Genomic DNA, 14,060 nt, shown 5'->3' with positions numbered 1-14,060 from the left:
CCCAGTCTGTCTAGCCCTGTCAGTATTTTATACGTTTCAATGAGATCCCCTCTCATTCTTCTAAACTCTAGTGAATACAGGCCTAGTCGACCCAATCTCTCCTCGTACGACAGTCCTGTCATCCCAGGAATCAGTCTGGTGAACCTTCGCTTCACTCCCTCTATGGCAAGTACATCCTTTCTTAGGTAAGGAGACCAGAACGGCACACAGTACTCCAGATGTGGTTTCACCAAGGCCCTGTACAACTGTAGTAAGACATCCTTGCTCCTGTACTCAAATCCTCTTGCAATGAAGGCCAACATTCCATTTGCCTTCCTAACTGTTTGCTGCACCTGCATGTTTGCTTTCAGTGACTGGTGTACAAGGACACCCAGGTCGCTCTGTACATCAACATTTCCCAATTTATCACCATTTAAATAATACTCTGCCTTTCTGTTTTTCCTACCGAAGTGGATAACTTCACATTTATCCACGTTATACTGCATCTGCCATGTATTTGCCCACTCACTCAACTTGTCTAAATCACCTTGAACCTCTTTGCATCCTCCTCACAACTCACAATCCCACCTAGTTTCGTGTCGTCAGCAAACTTGGAAATATTACATTTGGTTCCCTCATCCAAATCATTGATATATATTTTGAATAGCTGGGGCCTAAGCACTGATCCCTGCGGTACCCCACTAGTCACCGCCTGCCACCCCGAAAAAGACCCATTTATTCCTACTCTCTGTTTCCTGCAATTTTCAATCCATGCCAGTATATTACCCCCAATCCCATGTGCTTTAATTTTGCACACTAACCTCTTATGTGGAACTTTATCAAAGGCCTTCTGACAATCCAAATACATCACATCCACTGGTTCTCCCTTATCTATTCTACCAGTTAATTCCTCAAAAAACTCCAGTAGGTTTGTCAAATACGATTTCCCTTTCATAAATCCATGTTGACTTTGTCTAATCCTGTTGATATTTTCTAAGTGTCCTGTTATCACATCCTTTATAATAGACTGAAGCATTTTCCCTACTACTGATGTTAGGCTAACTGGTCTGTAGTTCCTTGTTTTCTCTCTCCTTTTTTAAATAGTGGGGTTACATTTGCCACCCTCCAATCTGGAGGAACTGTTTCATAATCTATAGAATTTTGGAAAATAACAACCAATGCATCCACTATTTCCATGGCTACCTCTTTTAGTACTCTGGGAAGTTATTTGTGTCCTCTTCCGTGAAGACAGAACCAAAGTATTTGTTTAATTGCCCTGCCATTTCCTTGTTTCCCATTATAAATTCTCCCGTTTCTGACTGTAAGGGACCTACATTTGTCTTCACTAATCTTTTTCTTTTTACATATTTGTAGAAGCTTTTGCAATCTGCTTTTATGTTCCTTGCAAGTTTACTCTCATACTCTATTTTTTCCCCTCTATCAATCTCTTGGTCATTTTTTGCTGAACTCTAAACTGCTCCCAATCCTCAGGCTTTCCAATTTTTCTGGCAACTTTATATGACTCCTCTTTGGATCTAATACTATCCTTAATTTTTTTTGCTAGCCATGGTTGGGCTGCTTTTCCTTTCGTGTTTTTGTGCCAGAAAGGAATGTATAACTGTTGCAATTCATGCATTCGTTCTTTAAATGTTAGCCATTGCCTATTCACCATCATGCCTTTTAATGAAGCTAACCAATCTATCATAGCCAACTCACTCCTGATACCTTCATAGTTTCCTTTGTTTAGATTTAGGACCCTAGTTTCAGATTGGACTTCTTCACTTTCCATCTTAATGAAGATTTCTATCATGTTATGGTCACTCTTCCCTAAATGACCCCGCACAACAAGATTATTAATTCTCATTGCACAATACCCAATCTGGAATAGCCTGTTCCCTAGTTGACTCCTCAATGTACTGGTCTAAAAAAGCATCTTGTACACACTCCAGGAATTCATCCTCCACAGTATTATTGCTAATTTGCTTTGTCAGTCTATATGTAGATTAAAGTCACCCATGATTACTGTAGTACCCTTGTTACATGCATCTCTAATTTCCTGTTTGATGCCATGCCCTACATTACCACTACTGTTTGGAGACCTATAGACAACTCCCACCAATGTTTTCTGCCCCTTGGTGCTTCTTAGCTCCACCCAGACTGATTCTACATCCTGATTTTCTGAGCCAATATCCTTTCTCACTATTGCTCTGATTTCATCCTTTACTAATAATGCCACCCCACCTCCTTTTCCTTTTTGCCTGTCCTTCCTAAATATTGAATATCCAACTCCCAGCCTTGGTCATCCTGCAGCCATGTCTCTGTAATCGCAATGATATCGTATTCGTTTTCATCTATTTGCGCTGTTAATTCGTCTACCTTATTATGAATGCTTTGTGCATTCAGATACAGTGCCTTTAGATTTGTCTTTTAAACATTTTTAGACATCTTGACATTGTTTTGTACTGTGACCCAATTTGTCTTATTACTATTTTTTCTTACCCGGACCCTATTTGTTAGTGCACTCCTTTGTTTGTACGCTCTGTCCCTTCCTGACACAATCTGGCTGTCCTTACCCCAATCACTTTCCTGCACTGCTTCCTTGACTTTTCTCTTTAGCATTCTAGATTTCTCTCCACCGGGACCCTCCCCCCCTCCCTTATTTAGTTTAAAGCCCTACCTACCTCCCTAGTTATTCGATTCGGACTACAGTGGTTCAAGAAGAAGGCTCACCACCACCTTCTGAAGGGCAGCTAGGGATGGGCAATAAATGCCGGCCTTGCCAGCGATGCCTACATCCTGAGAATGATTTTTTTATGTCTCTGGATTAGGGCTTGAACCCACAACCTTCCGACTCAGAGATGAGAGCACTACCACTGAGCCAAGGCTGACACCTGTATATTCCATGGAAGTAGTGTCAGTGTGTGGCTTTTACATTGTGACATGGCATCTTCTTCCTGGGTTGCGAACCCTTACATAAAGCTGCAGCCGCATTGTTTGTGACGTACTTGCAGATGGTTGTAACCCCCTGTTCATTCAGAGTTATTAGCCTAGATTTTGGTCTTTAGCGTCCAGGCGTGATGGCTCCGTTCACCAGGAACACCCATGGGCTTGCGCTGCTTACGATGTTCTATTCATTATAATTAATGGAATGGGAAATCATGGCTAGTGTCTGCCATAGGGAGCCAGCAGGCAAAACTCTTACTTCCAGACGCTGAAGACATAATTCTGGGCCATTCAGTCTAAGTGAGGCAATAATTACCACATATTTCTGAAAAGGAACGTTATGCTGTTTGGACCTCAATATAGGACATTTATTTGAAGTACCACCTCAATAAGTGTGAGGAGTTAACCAGTTACAGTTACGTTGTTCCTACCAGCTTGAAGTTCTCTCAGTGTTTGCAGCTCAGAACTGTAATTTAGTTTTCAAAATTTGCATAATTTCAAACTGTGTTTCTCAGAATACAGGGTAAACTTTAAGAACTAGCATCCTGGGCACAGAGATTCACGTGACAGAACTCCACATCGAGTATTCAGTCATGGGGGCTACCTTACTTACAGATTAACATTCGAGGCGTAATCCTTTGCGCGACAGGTGCACACACTGGGACTTTGAAGGTTAGCGCTAACTTCTGTCCTGTAAGGCCTTTTGTTCTTGTTGGTGGGATCTGTGCTCTCTGTTTGTGTTAAAGTGCCACATTCCAATGGCTGGGTTTAACAAACTTCCCCCAGCTGTTTTCCTGAAGAGAGACCGTGTTAGTGTAAAACATTTCATAGAATCATAGAACGTTACAGTCTTGCGCAATCAGTACACACACTTGGGGGCGGGGGCAGGGGCAGGGGTGGTGGGGGGCCCTCAAGGATCAAATTGCTGTTGCTTTCCTCACATCTTTGGTAAGATTGGCTCTGACATGAATGAGATGCATTAAACACTTTTAACTACCCCTTCGCTCGGTGGAAACCGGGCCCAGAGTGGGGTGGGCAGCTAAAATGGAGTGGGTGAATTGCCCCGACCATCACGATTTTAAAATGCCTGAATTATCAGGTACATGAGGCATTTGCCCAACTCAGCAGGAGCCTCACACATTTACGCAAATCATGGTCCTATTACGTCAATGGGACCCCAACGCCAGGACTGCTCCTCTAGGCCCCACGAGGGAAGTGTGCAGGCTCCCCGCTCCCCGCACCTCTGACATGCTGCAGGAATGTGCAACACAGGCTAATGTCTGGGATTTAGCACAAGCTCGTGAAAAGGAGGGAATTCAGGTGCTGATACAAGCCTTAAACACCTGCAGCAGCTTAAAAAGGCAGCAGCAGTTCAGTTCTCTGCAGTGTGGGAAGGAGAAGGACATCCCATTTGCAAGAGGAGACCATGGAAGTCTTGCTGCAGCAAGTGCAGCTGGTGTTCCCCAGAATTGGCTGTTGAGCGCCCAATATTTGGGGTACACGGCTCAGCAGGACGTGGCTGGTGTGCTGAATGTGAGTTCCGCTAGTCAGAGGATGTGGGAGAATTGTCAAAAAAAATTCAATAGTCTCATCAAGAGTGGCAATGTAGGAAACCTCTTGTCATTTTGGCACTGGTGGTATAAATTCTCATCTCCTCCCCATGCATTCCTTCAGTATGCCTTCAGTTTTTCAACGGTCACCTTTTAGGCTGCATTGTGCAATTCCTAGTACCTCCCTTGCCCAGCACCTTCAGCTGGGGCCTACACTAGACAAGGCCCTGACAACTCCTTCCATATGCCATGCCTGCATGCTGCATTACAGCATGTTCCCAATACCTACAAATAGCACTCAGACTGGGATTTGACTGGCCACCAATGTCAACGACTCTGCTTTTGCAAGAGAAGACAGCACATATCAAGAGGGAGAGGGCAACAATGGGAGGAGATCCAGCAAAGCTACATCCTCTCTTTAAGGAAGAGGTCCTTGCAATCCAAGGCTGAGACTTGAAGAAAGAAGCAGGAGGCATGGCCCCAGCTTAGGCTTTGCCCAACATTTATCCTTCCTTTATTCTCCATTCTATTCAGTCACACATGTACATGAAAGCTTGCCTTAAACAGCAGCTCCAAGTCAGTTACCCTGGTGAAGGCTGCCTGGCAACAAGTTGCAATGCTGAGTTGTTGGTCATCCTTTTCCTCTTTCTGTGTCTGCAGGTATGGCAGAAGAAGCTGTGGTAGGACCTTCTTAACTGCACTTCTCATGCACCTCATGCGAGAACCCATCACTCAATCTCACTCTGGCAAACAGCCTTGGTTGGGGGGGAGGGGGGTGGTGGCGCGGAGAGTCAGAGTGAAGGCAGATCACTGGCTGATGCACTGAGGACAAGTGAGCTGCAGCAAATGTAGATTGCTCAGAAAAAGCAGGAAACACCTGACCAAAGGATTATCTTGCATTCATACGCCTGATGAGAGCAGGGATCCTGATATCCGGCACCTATCATTTGAAAGAATGCTTTCGGAGCGTGTTATAGTGTTAGATTGTTGATTGTGGATTTCTGCTGGAATTGCAAATTTTGCAAATCTGGAACTCTCTTCCCCCAAAAGGCTGCGGCTGCTGGGTCACTCGAGGTGGGTAGGAAGCTTTGGCTGATGGCTTTTGTTGAAGAGCTAGCCCCGGCAGACATGCGATGAGCCTTCTGTGCAAAAATTCTAGAACATTGTAAATTTAAGGCTGCAAACTGAAAAAAAATGCCCTCGTTATGCTTTGTTTTTCAAACAACATTTTGTCCCTGCAATCTTTGGCAAGATGCATCGAGCAGATGGCATGATGCTGGACTCCTGTCTGTGCCATCTTCATTATAACAGCTGGAGATGCCCAGAAACTCAAATTTTAACAAGGGCATTAAATGGACGTCAGCAGCCCTGGTGATACATCCCAAACCTCTGCAAAATTTCCTGATCCTATTTACTAATTCTGAGTATTAACAATGGTTCTGGCTATGAGCTTATTCGGGGAGCTGGACCTTGATTTTTCTCTGTTGGCGCAGTCCAGACCACAATGACTCTGGGCAGGGCTCAAATCGAGGTGTGCTGTTTGCACCCAATTTTCCAAAATCAGCTCATTGGCGTAACATCAATTTCAGATTTAGATGGGTGCAGAGTGGTGGGAGTGGAAAGTTGTGTGTAAGTGAAATTTGAAGGGATGGGACAACTAAAGGGGAGTATCACAACAGGGTGAGAAATCTCTGAAAGCCTTTGGAGAGTCTCTAACAGTATCTTAACTTATTATTAGTCCTTACCAAGGCCGAAGAGACAAAATACTGAGGAGATAGGCAACAATGAAAGGTGTAGGTGTGACTCTGCAGTCAAGTGATGGAACAGCCCAGCCCCGATCCCCTCTTTGATGGCTACTGAAGTTGTGGTGGTGCTGCAAGAAGTCATTGTATGAGGTCAAGGAGGTTATCCTCTGTGGTACTCAATCCATCTCCATAGGTCAGCATTTCAGCTTACCGACAAGGAGGCCCAGCCAAGTTTCAGGCTACAGCTGAGCATTACTGTCACTGGATGTGCCAGCCCCATGCTGCATGATAGCTGCAGGTCTCCTTGCAGCTGATGACAAAGCTCTGCATCTGCCTCTCTGCTGACCCAGACCCTGGGAAGACCAGGGTCATTGCCAGGTAAGAGTGCCAGGGTCTGCAGATATGGTTGGTGGCTACTCAGTGGGTGTGACTAATTAAGGTACACTGGCTGTTAATCACCATGACATGCTTTCTTTCATGCGGTGCCACTGGATACTGTAATTGGGGTGCTTTTCAGGAAGATCCAACAACGATTCATGTATTTTAATGGTACCATTGGGTCTGCTGTCCCAGCTTCCTTTTGGGATAGGAGCCTCCATCTGCAGATATGGGTAGGCAGGTATTATCAGGTGGGCACAGAGAAGCTCTTGTGCGGCCTGGCCGCCTGGCATCCCTCCTTTGGTCTTCTTCATCTTTCAAACACTCAGGTAGGGGGATTCCCATTGGAAAGTCCATTGGTATCAGAAATGATGTGAGGAGCAAAAAGAAAATATAACTTACAACAAATGGCATAAGGGGTCGAGAATTTACATGCCAGCAGGAAGAGAAAAATTGAGAAACATTTGTTAAGAAATGAAATATACTTACCTTAACATCACTGTCCTTTCCACAACCTTTTATATTTTGACCACTGTCTTGCAACTCTGGTCACCAGTTTACGTGGACGTGATTTAAATCATAGAATTATAGAATGATATGGCACAAAATGAGGTGAAAGAGCTATCCAGTTAGTCCCACTACCCTGCTGTTTGCCCTACAGATTGTTCCCCTTCAAGTAATTATCCAATTCCCTATTGAAATTTACTATTGAAGCTGTTTCCAGCACCCTTTCAGGCAATGCATTCCAGATCGTAACATCTCGCTACGTAAATTTTGTTTCTTCACTTCGCCTCTGGTTCTTTTGTCAATAACCTTAAATCTGTGTCCTCTGGTTACCAACCCTTCTACCACTGGAAACAGTTTCTCCTTATTTACTCTACCAAAACCCTTCATGGTTTTGAACACCTCTACCAAATATCCTCTTAAACTTCTCTGCTCTAAGGAGAACAACCCCAGCTTCTCTAGTCTCTCCATGTAACTGAAGTCTCTCATCCCTGTTACCGTTCTAGTAAATCTCCTCTGCACACTCTGCAAGGCCTTGACATTCTTCTTAAACTGTGGTGTCCAGAATTGGTCACAATATTACAGCTGGTGCCTACCCAGTGTTTTATAAAGGATTAGCATAACTTCCTTGATTTTGTACTTTATGTGGGGAATTTTAACCGCCAAAATTGGGTGGGTTGGTGTCTGGTCGGATGTTAAAATGTTAAAAGTCTCAAACCCAAGCCAAACCCACCTGAAGATATGTCTACCCATATCTTAATGAAGGCGGGATGGGGGCCAGGCAACCAACCCGCTCCCAGGAGGCAGGTCGCTCATTTAAATATTTTAATGAGACTGCCAGCATCTGATTTTAACTCCATTTAAAATTTTACGCTGGCCAGATGAAGGGAGGCGAGAACTGCTTGATCCAGCAGATAAGTACCTTTCCAGCACTGCTTGTGGGCCAGGAGTACGCCCCCCCAGTCCACCAAGCTAACCTGCTTCCCTCCCTGCGATCGGTCACCCCCCCACCCACCCACCCAGTGATCTCCCCCCTCCGAGCCACGATGTCCCTTGAAGCCACGATCTCCCACTGACCTGGCCTTTCCGACCTCCCCGCACCCCCCAGGACTTTCTGATCCCTTCCTCTCTCCTCTATGCTCCCCAGCTATGGCCTCCAATTCCCCCACCCCCCCCCCCCCGCCCCCAGCCCTTCTGATCTCTGTGCCCCTCCACCCCCGAACCCTTCCGATCTCTCTTCCCCTACTATTCCAATATTCTCCCCCTCCACCCCCCCCCCGGACCCTTCCGATCTACCCTTACACTCTTCCTTCCTGACCTCCACACCCCCCCCAATGCCCGGCCTCTGATCTCCCCTGACACTGGCCTACGATCTCCCCCGACTCCAGCCTCTGGTCCCTCTCCCCCTTCTCTCTGCTCCCCAGCTACAGCCTGATGCCGAAGGCCTACCCGCCCAACAGTCAGGCAGCCTCTCAATCTGGCTGGCTGTAGCCGGGAAATGGAGACACAAAATGTTAAACAGGTCCTGCCGTTAAATTCGGCAGCACCTGAGGGAAACCCATTTTTCTGGGATTCCCAAACACAAAACGGTTCCCAGCCCCGCTCCCTCCCAGCCTCCCCATAAATATTGGGGCCTATGCCTCTGTTTATACAGCCAAGGATCCCATAGGCATTTTTAACAGCCTTGTCAACTTGTCCTGCCACCTTCAATGACTTGTGTATGTACACCCTTAGGTCTCTCTGTTCCTGCACCCCCTTTAAAATCTGGGCCTAGAAATTGGAACCTTTAACGCGGCCGTTAAGGCTGGTTTTGAAGAAAAAATAGCGGCTGCCTCGCTCAGGATCTCAGGATTTCTCATGCAATGGTTTACCGACATCTATGCCACAGTCTTTCACTTGGAAATGTACTGTTAATAAGGTGACAGCCGGAGAACGCCACACCAATCCTTTAGACCCGACCTTCGGCCTCCTGCTGCTGTTATCGCTGGAAAGAACGCATTGCATGGGAGCTTCTGCACTGCACTCATTTAAATCAGCAGGCCGCACCAAATTACCAGTGCTGCCTGCACTCTTTATGTGGGCTGCCATTAACCTTTGCCCACGGTGGCTCCGCTCGATTTCGGGCTTAATCGAATTTCATGGCCCTGATGTCTTACACGCCAGAAAAGCAGGAAATGCAGGATGTACACCCCTCCCCAAATTAATGTTGTAATGAAGCACCTACCTGACTGAAGCAGGCACTTCCACTGCTGCTTGTTCTGTGCCCTGGAAAATACATCAAAGTTCAAAGCAGGCAGAGTTCCAGCGGGATTGAACTCCCAGCCAATTTACACCACAACATTGAGCATTTGACAGCAGAAAATCCAGGAGCATTCTTTCACATTCAATTTGTGATACAAAACTTTTGATTGGTTCTAATGGGATATAAATTTGTTTTGGACAATAACTCAAACAGGCAGTAGGGAATCGGAAAAGACGATTGGGCAGGGTACAAAGCGGGCTGCCGAGTTGCTATAGTCTGTTTAGCATTACTACCCAAGGCAAATTTCTACCCCATGAGCCGATTATGATTACAGTGAGCGCTTTCTAAGTGACAAGTATAGGAGTTGAAATGAAAATCATTTGTCTGTTTATTTTAAAGAGGTGCTAGTTAAATTTTACAGCACAGAAGGAGGCAATTCGGCCCATTGTGCCTGTGCCAGCTCTTTGAAAGAGCTATCGAATTAGTCCCACTCCCCTGCTCTTTCCCTATAGCCCTGCAAAATTTTCCTTTTCAAATATATTTCCAATTCCTTTTTGAAAGTTATTACTGAATCTGCTTCTCTTTCAGGCAATACATTCCTCATCATAACAACTCGCTGCGTAAAAAAATTTGCTCACCATCTCCCCTCTGGTTAATTTGCCAATTATCTTAAATCTGTGTCTTCTCGTTACTGACCTCCTGCCAGTGGAAACAGTTTCTCCTAATTTATCCCCTTGTGGCGGAGCCACTAAGGGACTCCAATCAATTGTATATAATTCCCTTTAATATTATGTTGGCTACAGCCTGAGTCTGTATCTTTGTTTTCACTGTTTACATGTACAGAGCGCGATCACTTTAATAGCGCGGGTAAACGCGATGACATCACGCCGTTCATCACGTGATCCCCCACCGGCGGGAAAAACGTGATGACGTCATGACGTCAGCCACGGGACCGCCCTAGCAGTCCTCGTGGAGCCTCCGAACTGACTAGACCTATATTCGATGTTCTCCTGTTGTTATTCGTTAAACTCTGTTAGCTTTCATTAAACCTTGTTTATTTGATCGCCTGAGTGGACCTCAGTCTTTTGGATAGGAACTAGACATTCCTACACCCTCATAATTTTGAATACTTCTATTAAATCTTCCCTTAACCTTCTCTGCTCTTAGGATTTCTGGGCACTTGGGCACTTTTAAACTGAGGGAGTGCTGTTGGCAGCAGGTTCCTTGCGCTGCCGCCATCAGTGGCACCAGTTAATGGAAAGGACCTAATGATATCGGAGAACCTGGGCAGGGGTGGGGGGTCAGTACAGCTGTGGTAGGGTTTCCAGTCACATGGATCTGAGTCCCTCCCTTTTGGACATGGGAATCTTCCAAGAGGTTTTGATTGGAACAGCGGTAGGAGATAAGATAAATAAGAGAAGGTGCCTGCGGAGGTCATTGTGATCCCCCAGGACTCGTTTCGATAATGTAAAAGTGAGTTCAAAGATGAAAAATCACAAAGATTATTTCCAGGACTTTCTAACAAAAGAACATCACCTAGCTAATATATGTACAGGGCAGTTTATACTACATTAAATAAATACTCATTATCACCTTTTCGCTGCAGAACTGGCACATCTGGGACTGTGCGTACCCAGTGGCTTGAAGTGAGAATGGATTATCAACAACACTTATTTGGTAGCTCACAGTCTCTATTCCTTGTTGAGACTTAATTTCCTTCGAGTGTTGTTTTGATTATTCTTTCTTTAGAACGCTGTATCACCAAGGATTGATTTGGTGCAATTTCAGACTGAAAGCGGTACATGTCTGCGCTGTGTCCAGTTACAGCAGAGTAATCTTCCAGTTTTCCACAACCTCACACCCGTGATTTCCCAAGATGGTACTCCTTGCGATTGCTATTACGAGCTGGGCATGCCGCATTCCTGTCACAACCCTGTACGATTTTCAGCTTCTAACGACTTTTTTTTGACATCTGGTCACAATTAATGGATATGAGCTCTGGGTGTATTGTGTAGTGGAATCGGAACTGCTGAGCCTTGGGGGGAGGGGGATAGCAAAATCTGCAGCAGCAGCAGCCAAGCGTGAGTGCCAACATGTGTCAATCCCAGACGATTTTCTTGGTCGGAGAGGTTCCTTCATCTCCAGTGATGGGCACCCACATCCATAGGGGCACACATGGGGCACTCACCTGCCAGAGAAGCCACTTAATGCAGTGGAAGTGGTGGGATTCAGGGACTGGGGGGAGGTGCTGGCTTCCCCTCCCCACCACCACTGCTCCCCAAGTAAGGCTACCAATAATTATACATATAAAAGAAAATTGCCACCTTTTAAATCTTTCGAGGTCCAGGCCTCAACTATCAGGGGATCCCAACTTCCATCATGGAGGAGACTGATACAGGTGGCGTACAACTGCCAAGGATACACAGGGACCCTTCGAGAACCTATATTACAGGAAGTACTGACATAGGGAGGTCCCCCCCCGCCCCCCAGCCCTCCCAATGACGATGGCCTTGCCTTGAGGTTGGCAGAGACCCATCCAGAAACTAGACCATAAGGCTGGCACCCACCATATCCAAGTTTAGGCCTACGTAACAGCTCTCCTGCCAGACTCCTGCCCAGACTTGCTGTGGGAGTACTCTGGAAGGCCAAGGCTCTTTGGTCCCTGGATTTTAAGTGAAGCCGATGGTAAGTTCACTCTTTTGTTTTGTTCCATAACCCATTTACTTTAATGCTCCTCCCAGAGATGACGCTGTAACATAAGTGAGGCGATTCACATGTCTCTGGGCAGAGAACACCAGGTCAAGAGACAATTTACTTCTGGAAGCAAAATGGCCCGCAGCGCCAAACAGAAATTGTTGCCGGTAGCACCTCTTCTTCATGATTTATTCTGCTGGCAGGTGGGCTGTATATTCAGTGATGTGATTCCATATTGCTGTCTCCCCCTATGCAGGGTTTCCTTTTATGTTACCCACTAATCTATTCTTATACACTCACTTTGCTCCTCTTATTTCATTTTTCAGTTCTCCCCTGTATTTTTGTATTCAGCTTGTGTTGTGTCGGTACCTTCCTACCTAGACACAATTTAGGACTCAGAACTCAGAGATTCAAACAAGAAGTGCTTTATTGGAAGGAAAGGAAGTTCTGGAGAGTTCCGAACAAAGAGAGCTAAACTTAACAGAGAACTGTAGTGTATGTGCTTTAAGTCAGAACTACTTTTTACAGCTCCTGTATACTGTAGTACCAGCAGTAACCACACCGGTATATAAGCTGTGCGCATGCCTCTATACCCCAGTCTAGAAATTACCCTCCTCCAGTAAAGGCCTGTTATTTGTTTATGTACAGCATCCGTGTAATTCTTTATCCACTGAACCACGGATCTAACCGTGGCGACGAGTGTTGATGCGAATCCACCTGCAACATTAAAAAAAAAATAGTCGAGCCCAGGAACATGGGCGTCGACCGTGAGCAACCGACCAGCAGTCAGGCAGAGATCCAACTTCGCTGGGGAGGCTGTGGAGAGCCGGGCTTGGTTCCCCAGCCACAACGAACAGTAAGAGACCGACGACAGGTCCAGAGCAGACCCTTCCCGAGCAGCGGCGGCTGGAGCCGACCGACGGCAGAGAGAGAGAGCCGGGCAGCGTCGACGGGGTAAGAAAGAGGGTGAAGAGAGCAGGGCGCAGCCGGGGGTTGATCACCAAGCAGCGTCGAGGAAAAATACTGCAAACCGGAGAGAGAGAGGGTAAGAAACAGCCGGGTTCTAGACTGAGCGGCGTCGACAAATATCAAGAGAAGAACGCGCAGAGCACAGCCAGGGATCACGGGCTGATCAGGGTCCGCGGGGCGAAGCAAGGAGAGACGCCATTGAGCCGCGGAGAAGCAGGGAGAGCGCGGGAGGCACCATTGAGCCGCGGAGAAGCAGGGAGAGCGCGGGAGGCACCAGTGAGCCGCGGAGAAGAAGGAAGAGCGCGGGAGATGCCATTTTGCGAAGCCGCAGCAGAGAAGACGGGCGAGCGCGGGAAGGAAGGAAAGCGCGGGAGATGCCATTTTGTGCCAGCGGAGAAGAAGGGGAAGCGCGGGAGGCTCCATTGGGGATAGTTAACGCACAACCAAGGATGCCGAAGAGTGGCAGTATCTCTACGTTCGACAATGAAGTCGAAGATTGGGTGACATATGTGGAACGTATTGAGGTGTACTGCAGGGCGAATGAAGTGCCAGATGCTAATAAAGCACTGGTTCTGTTAAATTCCATGGGTGCAAAAACTTATGGGTTACTGCGAAATCTAATAACCCCAGAGAAGCCGGTAAACAAGAATTTTGAAAGCATAGTAGAAATCCTACAGGACCACTTAAACCCCACACCGCTGCTGATAGCAGAACGATTTAAGTTCCATAAAAGGAACCAACACAAAGATGAAAGCAATGCTGAGTACCTAACGGAACTGTGCAAGCTATCAAAATACTGCCAGTTTGGAGTGGGACTAGCAGACACGTTAAGGGACAAGTTTGTGTGTGGGCTACAAAGTGAAGGAACCCAGAAACGGCTTCTATCAGAAAAGGACCTTACGCTGGACAAAGCTTTCAATATGGCAGTATCACACGAAGCAGCCGCAAGGGGCGCTGCAGAGATACAACGGAGACCGCAAGAATACGGCACCAACGAAATGACCTATGGAACAGGGAAGTGCTATCGCTGCGGCAGAACAACACATGACCAGAAAG

At 46.5% G+C, this 14,060-nt stretch overlaps 1 protein-coding gene across 10 annotated transcripts in view; it reads left to right on the top strand.

Annotated features, from left to right (window-relative positions):
- Window positions 1-14,060, top strand: part of amph (amphiphysin) — a 529,225-nt gene that overhangs the window by 316,702 nt on the left and 198,463 nt on the right. The window lies entirely within an intron of this gene.

This window comes from Somniosus microcephalus, chromosome 7 (genome assembly GCF_052327205.1).
Source record: "Somniosus microcephalus isolate GS21.2 chromosome 7, FLI_Smic_1.0, whole genome shotgun sequence".
NCBI classification, from domain to species: domain Eukaryota; kingdom Metazoa; phylum Chordata; class Chondrichthyes; order Squaliformes; family Somniosidae; genus Somniosus; species Somniosus microcephalus.
This window is presented reverse-complemented; position numbering and strand designations above follow the sequence as displayed.